This window comes from Canis lupus, chromosome 16 (assembly GCF_011100685.1).
Source record: "Canis lupus familiaris isolate Mischka breed German Shepherd chromosome 16, alternate assembly UU_Cfam_GSD_1.0, whole genome shotgun sequence".
Taxonomy (NCBI): domain Eukaryota; kingdom Metazoa; phylum Chordata; class Mammalia; order Carnivora; family Canidae; genus Canis; species Canis lupus.
The window spans coordinates 29,330,395-29,343,548 of NC_049237.1; the positions used below are offsets into that span (position 1 = coordinate 29,330,395).

At 36.9% G+C, this 13,154-nt stretch overlaps 1 long non-coding RNA gene across 1 annotated transcript in view; it reads right to left on the minus strand.

Annotated features, from left to right (window-relative positions):
- Positions 1-1,924: 1,924 nt before the first annotated feature.
- LOC111090287 overlaps positions 1,925-13,154 on the minus strand; it is an 87,597-nt gene continuing 76,367 nt past the window's right edge. Inside the window, exons 3-4 of the long non-coding RNA XR_005371469.1 lie at positions 4,757-4,860; positions 1,925-2,706 (exon numbers count right to left, since the gene is read on the minus strand). This is a non-coding gene — a long non-coding RNA (uncharacterized LOC111090287). The remainder of the gene's footprint in view (positions 2,707-4,756; positions 4,861-13,154) is intronic.

Below are 13,154 nucleotides of genomic sequence, written 5' to 3' on the forward strand. Positions count from 1 at the left end.
GGTGTAAAGCCCTACTTTAGGCTGTTCTTTTGACTGCACATTCTGCACCACCTTCAGACATCTTCCAACTCATCTTCCAACCATTCTGGTGATGAGAGGTAGGCAAAAAAACAAAGCCCTCTTACTCCAAGTATCTCCCCCATGAAACTGATTGTTCTGTCACAATTCTGAAAACTCCATGTTAGCATTAAGGTAAGCTTCAACAAAACATCTTCTAACACTGCCAATATACCACCAGGTTTTACACATTCACATTAAAAGCGATTAATGTGATTCTGTTAAAGCCAATTAATCAAGTTCATTTAATAAACACAATCCCGGAGAATCAGAATGCAGAACAGGAAGTCAGTGTTGGAGGTTCAGGATTGTGAACCAGTCATTTTAAATCTCAGGGCTCCATCTGTGTTGGACAGACCTCTCTGGGTCTTTAAACAAACAAACAAACAAACAAACAAACAAACAAACAAACAAGAGCTAAGGATACCTATGCCCGGTGGTCAATTATGAGAGAAGTGAAAACAGAATACACGCTCTACTTCTCCATGTCGTAATTTTGCTAAGGATCAACTCTGTTGTAAACAAGAGAGCCTGTTTCCTCTCCCAGGGTGAGCCAGTACAAAAATCAATCCAGAAAGGCTCAAAATTTTAAAAGAACACTTCCAGATTAAATCAGAGCAGTTAGGTCAGAATGTCTGCACCTAGTTTATAGCTGTAGGCCTGTGTATTTGACAGGTAATCCTTGACTCCATCAAGCTCATACTGTAATTGAAGCTCCAACTCTGTTGAGTCTGGCTAGTTCAGCAAGGGAGTCAATGACCACTCTTTTTTCCTTTTTCTTTCAAGATAAATCTCTGCTACAGGTATCTCCTTGGACTTCTTCTTTTCATCTAATATTGTATATGCAGCAGGGTTCCTTATTTAGATGCCTGAGTTTCTTTCTGCAAATGGAAAACTTTATTAATAAGACACAGGGAAAATCTCAGGAGTGTTTTCTCCTGGGAAGTGACTTTCAGCTCAGTCTGAAGCTAACAACATGGTAAATAAAGGTTATTTCTCAAGGTCTCATGGGCTAGAAAGTCAGCAGCAATGAGAGCAAAAGAAAGGTCTTAACTATTATAGGGGCTGTTTAGTGTGGTTGTACAGCTTATTAATTACACAAAGTCACTTTATAAGCAAGAATGAGTGTTCTGTGGGGCTCAGTGTGTGATTTAAAATGGCAGGCTCAGTGTATCTTGAGGTTGCTATAATGATGGTGCTTGCCCAAGCTTTCCAAATCGTCCAAAACCTTTTAAACTTAATCCTTGCTCTCCTTGTTGATGTCCTATTTTTGAATGCTATGATTCCCAGTCTTAGAAACAAAAGCACAGTAAGAAAGTGCCCAAAGCATAAGAGAGAACACTCATAGCCTATAACAGTGGAAACTCGTGGTTTCTAAGGAAATGAAATCACTAAGCTTTCAAGAATGCAACACTTAATCCAAATAATCCAAAAGCAATCTACTTGGCAGTCTAATTATATTTCCTTAGGAGGAAAGTACGATAGTGTTTGTTTGCATTTAATTGCCTCACTTTAATATGTTTGTGTTGTACTCATTTCTGACTCCTTTCCCAATCTAAAGGTCCCTTGTAATATTTGACTTAGCTTTCCAAACTAACCCAGAGGATTATTCTTGGATTCATACATAATAGGATAAGGAAGATCTTATTTTGTGTATGTCAGATCTGATGTCAGTTTCTAGAAACAATCTTTTTTCCTAGACAGGTAGAAAGGAAAACTATAGATTTAAATCAACTCATCTGTTTTGTCCTACTGATGTAGTGAAGCATTGGCAACACAGAGAAGGAAAATTCTATGCCTCTCTTTCTCTCATTATATATTAAATGGTGTGGACAAAGGATACTAAGAAAATGATTCATCTTCAGCCATATGTAACAGAGCAATACCTGTTTAATAATTAGACTCTGGTGTGGGCCCCATTCCTTGATAGCAGTGACAATGCTGTTTATACTTAATTGGAAACACCACACTGACATGTCCTTCCTGAGTATTTTCAGGAATCTCAGAGGAGCTGGGTGAAGGTTGAGACCAAATTACTTCTGACCAGCAGGAATGTCACACCACATTCTTAAGTTGAAATAGTCTTGCTTATATGTAGAAAGACAGGCATTGCTTTGAATCCTAGCAAGTGTTTTTCCTTTGTCTTGTGCTCTGGCATCACGATGGAGTTTCAATCCTCACTCTAGCTGTTACATCTTTTCACATGCTCTTCTTTGGCCTGGAACGTCCTCCCCAGGACTACTCTTTATTCCCGTCTTTTCTCCAGCACAGTGATGAAGGCAGACCGAAAGCAAACTTCTCTTATTAAAAAATCCTGCTAGACAAAATCTTGCTCAAATAATATTTCCTCTCTGAAATTGGTCCTAATATCACTCCTGACTCCAGAACCATAACATTTTGACATCAACCAGTTTTGATATAATATAATAAATGCTGCAGTGCAATAGCCTCCAACATAGTGTCCAAGGTCATATTTCTCTTGGTATCTCCAACATCTAATCATAGTGTCATATGTGCTGCAAATGCTCATATTTGTTGAACAAATGGATGGATATCAATATTGTGATATGCAGTAAAAACCACCTTCTGCCACATTCAGGAAAGGATAATGTTGCACAAAGTCTTTTCATGCCCTTTTTAGATTCCACCCTTGGGGGAAAGAAAAAGATACATAATGAAAGTTTCTCTTGACTCAAGTAGGCATATTGATAAAATCTAGAGCTCCTGATAGTGAATAGGGTGCCTTGAGTCCACCAGGCCAGAACAATCTTTTATGTCAGAGGGCCCATTTGGGTTAAAAATTTCTATTTGTTAGCTTTTAAATTTTTCCCTTTAAGTGAACCATCCTTATGCTCCAGTAAAAATATTAAGAAAGTGAATAAACAAGTAAATGAATGAATGAATGAATGCATGAATAAAACAAAGAGAGAGTGCTAATTAAAATGCATAAAACTAAAAGTGGTAGCAGCTAAAGAGTATAGGGCAGTAATAAAAAGTGCCAGCCGTTGCAAGGACAATTTGAACTTGGCTCTGCACTATGCCCTCGAGGTCAGCCAAATGAGCCTCTGCAAGAAAGAATAAAGCAATTCCCGGAAAGGGGCCACTGTTTTTCTCTCCCTATCTTCTATGCCTAGTAAAATTCTTGGCCCCCAGATTCTGCTCATGTGAAAGCCATGACTTGGGAAGGGATCTTGGAAATCTTAAAGAAACTATTGTGAACATAGGGCAGAATTTTTCTACTTAACAAAATAGGAATCAATATATCAAACCAAAAGACATTTTTAACAGTGATTATCTCTCAATGTCCATCTGAGATAGATGTACTCATAACACCACCATTTGAAAGATATTCCAGCAAGCAGATGATGGTTGAGGCTGCAAAGATTTTGAATTAGAATATGTTTTCCAAGATACACTTTTATAATTATCAGACATATTCATTCATTCATTCATTCATTCATGTAACAAATATTTATTGAATATCTATTAAATATTCCAAGAGTATGAGGATAGAACAGTGAACAGAAATAGTCTCTGCTCTCATACAACTTACATTTTAATGCACAAGGATAAATAGGCAAACAAAATTAGCCAAACAAAATTAGCTGACAGCATGTCACATGGTAAGAAGTGGTATGAAAGAATATAAATAGAATAAGGGGACTGTTGGGTGGATCAATTTTAAGTAGGCTTATTTGGAAATATCTTACCAACAAAGTGACTAACATCTCTCACTTAGTGATGTGGAGAGAAGAGAAAGATCTCAAGGCTGCACCATATAATTCCAACATTAGAAGGTCATGGAGGGGAGAAGGATAAGATGAAGAAAATGAGAATAAGTGGCCAGTCAGGGAGGGGTGCCCTGCATGCACAGGAAGGCCCAGGTAACTTGACTACAGACCTGAACAAGACTGATTTGTAGTGCCACAGTGATTGGGTCTACCATGTGACTACCCCAACAGAATGTCTGTTCTAGCAGGGCTCTGAGGGTAATAGTGATCTGGCCTATATTTTTGGGACATTGGAATCTTGACTGCTATGTCAATTTGGACTCAAGATTTTCCAGGGTCTTCTTAGCCATACCTGAATGAGGTCTTGCTATTTGGCACTTGAAAACAGTAATTAAAGGATTCATAATGTCAGAATTTTCTTTTTTTTTTTTTTTAAGATTGTATTTATTTATTTGAGAGAGAGATAGTGAAAGAGAGCACAAGCAGTGGGTAGAGAGAGAAGCTGGTTCCCCACTGAGCAGGGAGCCTGGGATTATGACCTGAGCTGACGCAGATGCTCCACCAACTGAGCCACTTAGGCACCCATAATGTCAGAATTTAAAGCACAGAATAAACTGTGTAATTAAGAAAAAAACAGTAATTTAAATACAAAGTGTCTTCTGGTGTTAACTCCATCCTTCTTCCATCATCCAACAAGGTGAGAGTAGAGAAATTGTTCTATCAGGACTCTCATTTTGCTTGGTCATCATCCCCTGGCCTAGATTGCTGCGCTTTTTGTATATCCTCCTTCTTCCCACAATGGCCTCTTCAAAATTTACCAGGATCCAACAGGCCACTCATGGAGAGGTAACTGGGTGGTACAAGCCAAATCCCTCCTGCAAGGCCAGTTCTAGAGGAAGCACTATGAGTCACTGGTCAAGAACTACAATTCCTTGATGAGACGCGGTCAGCAAATCACAGCTGCTCACCATTACTTCTCCTTGAACTTCCTTCAGATCACACACATGCTGCTTCTCTCGGAGTGGACCTTGTGCTGGCTGGATAGGGTGTGTTGGTGCAGTGACCACTAGACCTAGAAGCAAGAGAGTGAGCAAGTGGGGTAGGTCACCTAGAACTATGGCAGGCCCTTCTGGAAAGGAAACCACTCACCAACAAGGTGCAAACTTCTTTCTAAGCATCCCTGTCCCTTTAAGACTCCCTTAAGAAAGGAGATTAATAAGAAGTATTTGAGGTCTTCTGAAAAGTTTAGGAATAAACTCTATCTAGGCTGATATAGACACTTTCAACAATCATCTACTTTTCAACATTTAGTCATTTGTGTTATGGAATCTTCACTGTGTTTCTAAAGCTGTAGCTAAGTGTGTTTTAATTAACTTTGTTAGATCCATGAAAATGTGGGGACTTGACAAGTCTTACTCTCCTACTCTGTGTTCTGTAAAGATGCCAGTCACAATTATTTGATGAGCCCCAAGAATGGCATCATCTCCCCCACAGGAATTTCATACATTTCCCTGAATTATGTCCAAAAAAAACACCTTTCAAGTTGAGTGTTAGAATCTTCCTTAGATAAAAATAAATATCTAACTGAAACAATTTAAAAAATCCATCTACTCTTTCTGTAGCAGACTGGGAGTTCTCAGTTTAAGACTCTCCTGCTCTCCCCACTCTAGTTTTGGGTAGGTTTTATTTTATTTTATTTTATTTTTGGTTTTAAATTTTTTTAAAGTACATATATGCTTTTGGCTTGTTTAAATGATTCTCTGTTAGGGCTGTCCACCATGTGCATTAGCTTATTAAATACTTCTTTTAAAATTTATACAGAAAATGCCTACAGAATAACCACAGAATCATAAAGCCTAAGAAATTAATGCTCAAAGTAATTCAGAAATGTTTCCTATCTCACAGCATGGCAGGGGGAGGGCCTGGACAAGATCTTGGGCTTCACATACCTGTCTCACCACCTATAGCAGACACTATATGGATATCCTCTAACTATATGTTTATCCTATATCCCATATCTCTGCCTGTGTGAGGTCACTGACATCCAATGGAGACAGTTCCCAGCACACAATGGTCTTCCAACTAGAGCACCTAGTTACTCTTCTTGTGCTTTCACTGGAATTATGGGAGCATGATTAACTGTACACAGATTAATGCCCTTAGGGAAACCCTCCACAATTAAGGAATGAATAAATATGGTGGATTAAAGATTCCTACTTCCATGTCTTCTGAAACATGCCCCATGTGGTTTCTCAGAGGATCCTTGTAGGATTGGTTCCCAGTTTCTCACAGCACTCTTGATTGACTTTATCTCATTATCCTGCATTACCTTCCCCTTTTTTTCACTGAGCTTTTTGGAATTGCCTCTACAATAATCTACCAGCACCAACATCCTTGTTTCAATTTCTGTGCTAAACCAAACTAAAATACTATTATTGCCTAATATAGTTTATCATCTGTGAGTCTGAGTCAAATTTTCAATTGGAGTCCCAACTAATGCAAGTTACTGGATGGAAACTCAGCTACTTTGTGTTTCACATCCTATGGCCTTTCAAATATAGTAGCTGGTCTGTGTCTCAGAGATTTCTCTCTCATTAGGACATTTATCTGCATTGACTGGGTGGAAACTAAACAGTACATCCTACTATGGGTGACCCAGTTCTAGGATCATCTGAATGACTTACAGCATCACCAGAGGAAAATCCAGTTGTTGAGGACCTGCAAAGCCATATTCAGTAGTGATGGATAAAAGTCTTATGGAGATAGATTTTTTTTTTTGACTCAAGAAGAGTCTCTTTTTTTGGTAATAGAAACATAAGAAATTTTAGGCCAAAGGTACATAATGTTATTTTATTTCATTGTTGATTTACTTCTATTTTGGCTTGGTTCTAGTGATTAGAACAGTACCTGGCACTCAGAACGGTGTACTGATACTGTATACCTTGGGCAGAATATTGGTACCATTCATGTGAAGACTGCCTGATGGATGAATAAGGCCTTGGTCAATATGACTGGTCAAGTTCTGAAACCAGTGGTCCTTGTGAAGTTAACTCTCTGCTGGTACTTACACCCCTTGAGCGCACAAATGGTACCTTGGCGGTGTTTATTCTCCTAAGTCATCTACCCATGTAATTTCTTTGACAGAGCATACATGTGTTCTCAATTTAAGAAAGGGCCCCTTGCATGTAAAAACTTGAGGCACGTGGGCCCCTCCCTTTCATTATCAGGAGTCCCATCTACATCTTCATGCCTTCACAAAATAAGCATCAATTCTCATACTCCTCCCCTACGGGAAGCATAATGACTTCACCAGTAGCTACTAGTTCAATATAATAGAGTATAAACCTTTAGCTGTACAACTGGAGGTCAGGTCAATGGACTAACCACTCTTCTAAAGTGGAAGAAAAAAATCTATTCATTTTCTATTGCTGTATAACAAATCACCACAAACTTTGTCACTTAAAGCAACATTTGTTATATCACAGTTTCTGTAAGTCCGAAGTCCAGGCGTGGCTTAGCTGGATTTTCTGCTGAGCATCTCACATAGCTAAAATCAAGGTGTCAGCTGGGGCTGGGATCTCATCTTATAGTTAGGGCTCTCTTCCAAACTTATTTAGGTTGTTCATAGACTCAGTTTATTGTGGTTATAGGACTGAGGTCCCAGGTTTTTGCTGATTGTGAAATGCAGGTTGCCATCAGCTCCCAGAGTCTGCCCACTGTTCTCTGCCATGTGACCCTATCCACAACATCACTTTTTACTCCTTTGAAGTCAGCAGCAAGTGTCTCTGATGCTTCAAACCTCTAACTACCTCATTCTGACTTTTAGACACAGATTTAAAAGGCTCATAGATAATCTCCATTTCATTAACTCAAAGTCAATTAATTCATATATTTAATTGCATATTCAAAATCCCTTCAGTCATGCAAGGTGACATAATCACTGGAGTGAAATCCCATCACATCCACATATCCTGCCCACACTCAAGGTAAGGGAAACGTATAAGGCATGCATACCAGGAGTAGGTATCTTAAGGGACATCTTAGAATTTGCCTATTACAGGAAAGTAGAGGCTTCTATTATTTTTTTTTTAAATCTTGTTTTTTTAAGCAGTTTTAGTTTTAAAAAATTAAAAAGGAGGTAGAGATTCCTCATTATGCCCTACCCCACACATGCACAGCCTCCTCTGGTATCAATCAATAGCATTCATCAGAATGGTACATTTTTTATGAAGAATGAACCTATATCAACACATTATAATCATCCCAAGTCCACAATTTGTATGAGGGTTCATTCTTAGTATTGTATGTTCTATGAGTTTGGACAGGTATAATGATATATACCTATCATTATAATGTCATACAGAATATTTAAAAATCCTCTGTGCTCTGTCTATTCATCTCCTCTCTACTCCTATCCTGCCTTGTTTTTTTTTATTGTTTCCATAGTTTTATTGAAAAGGAATGGGAGGGAAGGGACATCCTTGCTTGTATCTGATCTTCAAGTTCCTCATCATTAAGTATCCCATTAGATAAAGGTTTTTTTGTAAATGTTTTTTATCAAGTTGAGGTGGTTCCCCTTTGTTCCTAGTTTACTGAAGGTTTTTTTTTTTTTATCATGAATGGGTGTTGGATTTTGCCGTATGCTTTTTCTGCATCTGTTGATATAATGACGTGATTTTTCTGTTGATGTGATGGATTACATTAATTTATCATAGAATGTTGAACCAGCCTTGCATACCTAGAATAAATCCCACTTGATTATGGTATAAAATACTTTCAATGCTTTTGGACTTTGCTAATGTTTTGCTGAGGAGGTTTGAATCTGTGTTCATGAGAGATATTTGTATGTAGTTTTCGTTCCTTAAAATGTCTTTGCCTGGTTTTGGTATTAGGGTAATGCTGGCTTGCCTTATATAATGAGTTGAGTAGTATTCCTTTTCCTTCTATCCTTTGAAAAAGATTGTAGAGGATGATTTAATTTCTTCCTTAAATGTTTGATTGAAATTCACCAGTGAACCCAGCAAGGTCTGGTGCTTTCTATTTCAGAAGAAATTATTGAATCAATATCTTTAATAGCTATAGGTATATTGTTCAGTTTTACCTTGTGTGAGTTTTAGCAGATTACATCTTTCAAGGAATTGGTACATTTAAATTTTGTTACAGGTTTGTGGGCATACGGTTGTTAATTATATTTCTTTTTTTTATCTCTTAATGTCCAAAAGATCTATAGTGATGTAGCCTCCTTCACTTCTTATATTAATAATTTGTGTCCTTTCTTTTTTTCTTATAGTTATCCTGGCTATTAGTTTAACAATTTTATTGATCATTTCAAAGACCAGCTTATGGCTACATCAATTTTCTCTGTTGATTTCCTGCTTTCAATTTCATTGATTTCTGCTCTAATTATGCTTATTTTTTTTCTTCTGCTTACTTAGAATTTAATTGTTTATACCTCCTATGATGGGAACTATTAATTTTAAATCTTGTTTCTCTTCTAACATATGCCTTTAGTGCTATAAATTTCCCCCCAGGCCCTGCTTTTGCAGCATACCACAAGTTTTGATGATTTCTTTATTTTTAAGAGATTTTTATTTATCTATTTGAGACAGAGAGAGAAAAAGAGAGGGAGCAGGAGTGAGGAGGTGGAGGGGCAGAGGTAGAGGGAGAAGTAGGCTTCCCACTGAGCAAAAAGCCTGATCTGGGACTCAATCCCAGGACCCTGAGATCATGACCTGAGCCAAAGACAGACACTTAACTGAGCCACCAAGGCATCCCAAGATAATTTCTGTTTTCCTTTTCATTTGGTTCAAAATATTTTAAAATTTCTCTTGAGATTTCTTCCTTGATCCATGTTTTATTTAGAAGTGTGTTGTTTAATATCCATGTATTTTGAGATTTTCCACCTGTCTTTCTGTTACTGATTTTTAGTTTAAATTGATTATAGATTGAGACCAGATTTTGTGTGATTTGTACACTTTTAAATTTATTAAGGTGTCTTTTATGGCCTAGAATGGATGTGTCTTGGTGAATGTTTCATATGAGCTTGAGACAAATATGAATTCTGCTGTTAGATAGACTATAGATGTCAGTTATATTCCATTTATTGATAATGTTGAATTCAACTACATCCTTACTGATTTTCTGTCTGCTGGATCTGTTTCTGACAAAGGAGTGTTAAAGTCTCCAACTCTGATAGTAGGTCCTTACAATTCTTCAGTTCTTGCTTTCTGTAGTTGTTAAGGGCATATATGCTAAGAATTGTTAGGTCTTTTTTTGTTTTTTAAAGACTTTATTTATTTATTCATGAGAGAGAGAGAGAGAGGCAGAGACACAGGCAGAGGGAGAAGCAGGCTCCATGCCAGGAGCCTGATGTGGGACTCGATTCTGGGACTCCAGGACTGTGCCCTGGGCCAAAGGCAGGCACTAAACCACTGAGCCACCCAGGGATCCCCCGAATTGTTAGGTCTTTTAAAGAATTGACCCTCTTTATCATTATGTAATACTCTTTTTTATACCTGATAACTTTTCTTACCTTGACATCTACCCTCTACCCTGTCTGAATTTCATATAGCTATTCCTGCTTTCTTTTGATTAGTGTTAGCATGGTATATATTTCTCTATCCATTTACTTTTAATCTATATAGGTCTTTGTATTTAAAGTGGATTTCCTATAAACAACAAATAGTTGAGTCAAATTTTTTGATTCACTATGAAAATCTATCCTTTAATATGTGCATTTAGACCACTGACATTCCAGGTGATTATTGATATAGTTGGATTAAGAGCTATCATATTTGTTACTCTCTTCTATTTGTTGCCTTTGCTCCTTGTTCCTATTTTTGTCTTCCACTTTTGTTTTGTTTTTTTTTTTTGCCTTTTAACTGAGCATTTTATATGATTCTATTTTTTCCTCTTTCTCTAGCATATTGGTTATACTTAAAAAAAACTGGTTTTAGTGGTTTAAAGTATGCAATATATAATTACACAGCTAACCCACATTCACTTTCAAATAATGCTATATCACTTCATAGATACTGTGTCTTAGAATAACAAAAGAAGCCTTACTCCTTCCTTCTATCTTTGTGTTATTGCTGACATTCATTTAACTTTTATATGAGCATATATATGTTATATATATATATATATATATATATATATATATATATAACAGACTGTATCTGTTAGATCAATTAAAACAAGAAATAAAGTTTTTATTTTATTTTTGCTTTTTCCTTCTTCAATAGTTTTCCTTTCCTTAAGTAAATCTGGGTTTTTGACCTATATTATTTTACCTGTTTTTAAAAAATCTCTTTTAACATTGTTTGTAAGGCAGGTCTACTGCCAATAAATTTTCTCTAATTTTGTTTATTTGAGAAAGTCTTTATCCCTTATTTTAAAAGCATAATTTCACAGGGTACAGAATTATAGTGTTTGGTGTTTTTTTTTCCTGTCAATATTTTAAATATTTCATTTCACTTTCTTCTGGCTTGAATGGTTTCAGAGGAGAACTTGACTGTAATTCTTATTTTGTTCTTTGATAGTTAAGAGATTTTTCCCCTTCTGAAAGAAGTCTAGATGTAGCTTTTTTTTTTTTTTTTTTTTGACATCTATTTTACTTGGTGTTCTCTGAGCTTCTAGGTCTGTAGTTTGTTATCTGACATTAATTTGGAGTAATTATCAGTAAATATTCTTTCAAATCTTTCTTTTTCCTTTCTTTCTTATAAACTTCTTCATTAAGTCCTTCATTCCTTCTTCCGGACTTTTCTCTTTATTTCTTCGTAGTCATTCAAGCCTTCTTCACTTCTTCTTCCTTCCTTCCTTCCTTTCTTTCTTTCTCTTTCTTTCTTTCTTTCTTTCTTTCTTTCTTTCTTTCTTTCTTTCTTTCATTCTTTCTTTCTTTTCTTTCTCTTTCCTCTCCTTCTGGCAATCCCATAGTGTGTATGCTAGTCCCTTGTAACTTGTCCCATAGTCCTTGACTATTCTGATTTATTTATTTATTTATTTATTTATTTATTTATTTATTTATTTATGTGAAAAAGGCAGCATGAATGGGAGGGGCAGAGGGAGAGAGAATCTCAAGCAGACTATACACTGAGCATGGAGCTTGATATGGGGCTCAATCCAGATCCCTGCATCATGACTTGAGCTGAAACCAAGAGTTGAAGTCTCAACCAACTGTGCCACCCAGGTGCCCCTCTGTTCTGTTTTATTAATCTTTGTTCTCTTTGCTTTTTGGTTTTTCAGGATCTGGTTGATATATCCTTTATCTCAGAGATTCTTTCCTCAATGCTGTCCAACTTAATAATAAGTCCATCAAAGGCATTCTCCATTTCTATTATGGTACTATTTTACCCCTAGTATTTCTTTTTTAGGATTTTTTCTTAGGATTTCCATCTCTATTACAATATACATCTGTCCTTGTATGCTGTCTCCTTTATCTATTAAATATGTTAGCATAAAATCATAGCTGTTTTATATTCCCAGTCTGATAATTTCAACATCCTTACCATGTCTTGTTTTCATGCTTGTTCTGTCTGTCTCATCAAGTTGTCCTTTTTGCCTCTTGACACATGCCTTATAATTTTTCTCAATTGCTGGACACAATGCACTGGATGAAAGGAATTGCTATTAAGTAGGCCTTTAGTAATGTGGTGCCAGGGAGAGGAAGCATTCTGTACTGACATGATAAGGTCTTCATCTTTTAGTGAGTCTATGCCTCTGGACTGCAAACTTCACTAATGTTTTTTAGGTTTGTTGTTGTTCTTGTTGTTGTCTCTCTTCCCTTTGCTACCAAACATACTAAACAGTATGGTTAGAGTTTGTTGAATTTGAGTATTTTCTCTCTCCTATATGGAAAGCTAGAACAAGCTAATATTGGTTATTTCCCTTCCCCAGGTCGGTTAAGTTGTAAGAACTCAGTTAGTTTGGCTCTGGCTGCTTGTTTCCCTGAGGTTGGATCTTGTTAAGAAGAACAGAATGCTTTGCCGTATTCCAAAACAGTTTCTTTCCCTCTTCTCCATGTAGAAAGCCTGAAAGGATTTTTCTCTGATATGCTATAGGAATATGGTTGAGCTCCTGGAAATGAATCTTCCAATATTGTGATCTTCACCCCACCTGCCCCCATGACTGGGGTAGTGGGGGAAGTTTTAGCTCTCAGAATTGTTCACAATGAGCTTCCAGCAATTTCTCAATTACAGTTCAGATTGGCACTGGTTCCCATGTTCCACTGGTGAACTTCTGCTCTGGTAAGCCATGATTCCCTATATTCATTGGTCTATCTCTCCAGTCTTGGAGGCAGTAATTTGTCCTGTGTCCTCCCTTTTCTTATGGGTCAAGAAGAGTTGTTAGTTTTTTGGTCTATTCAGT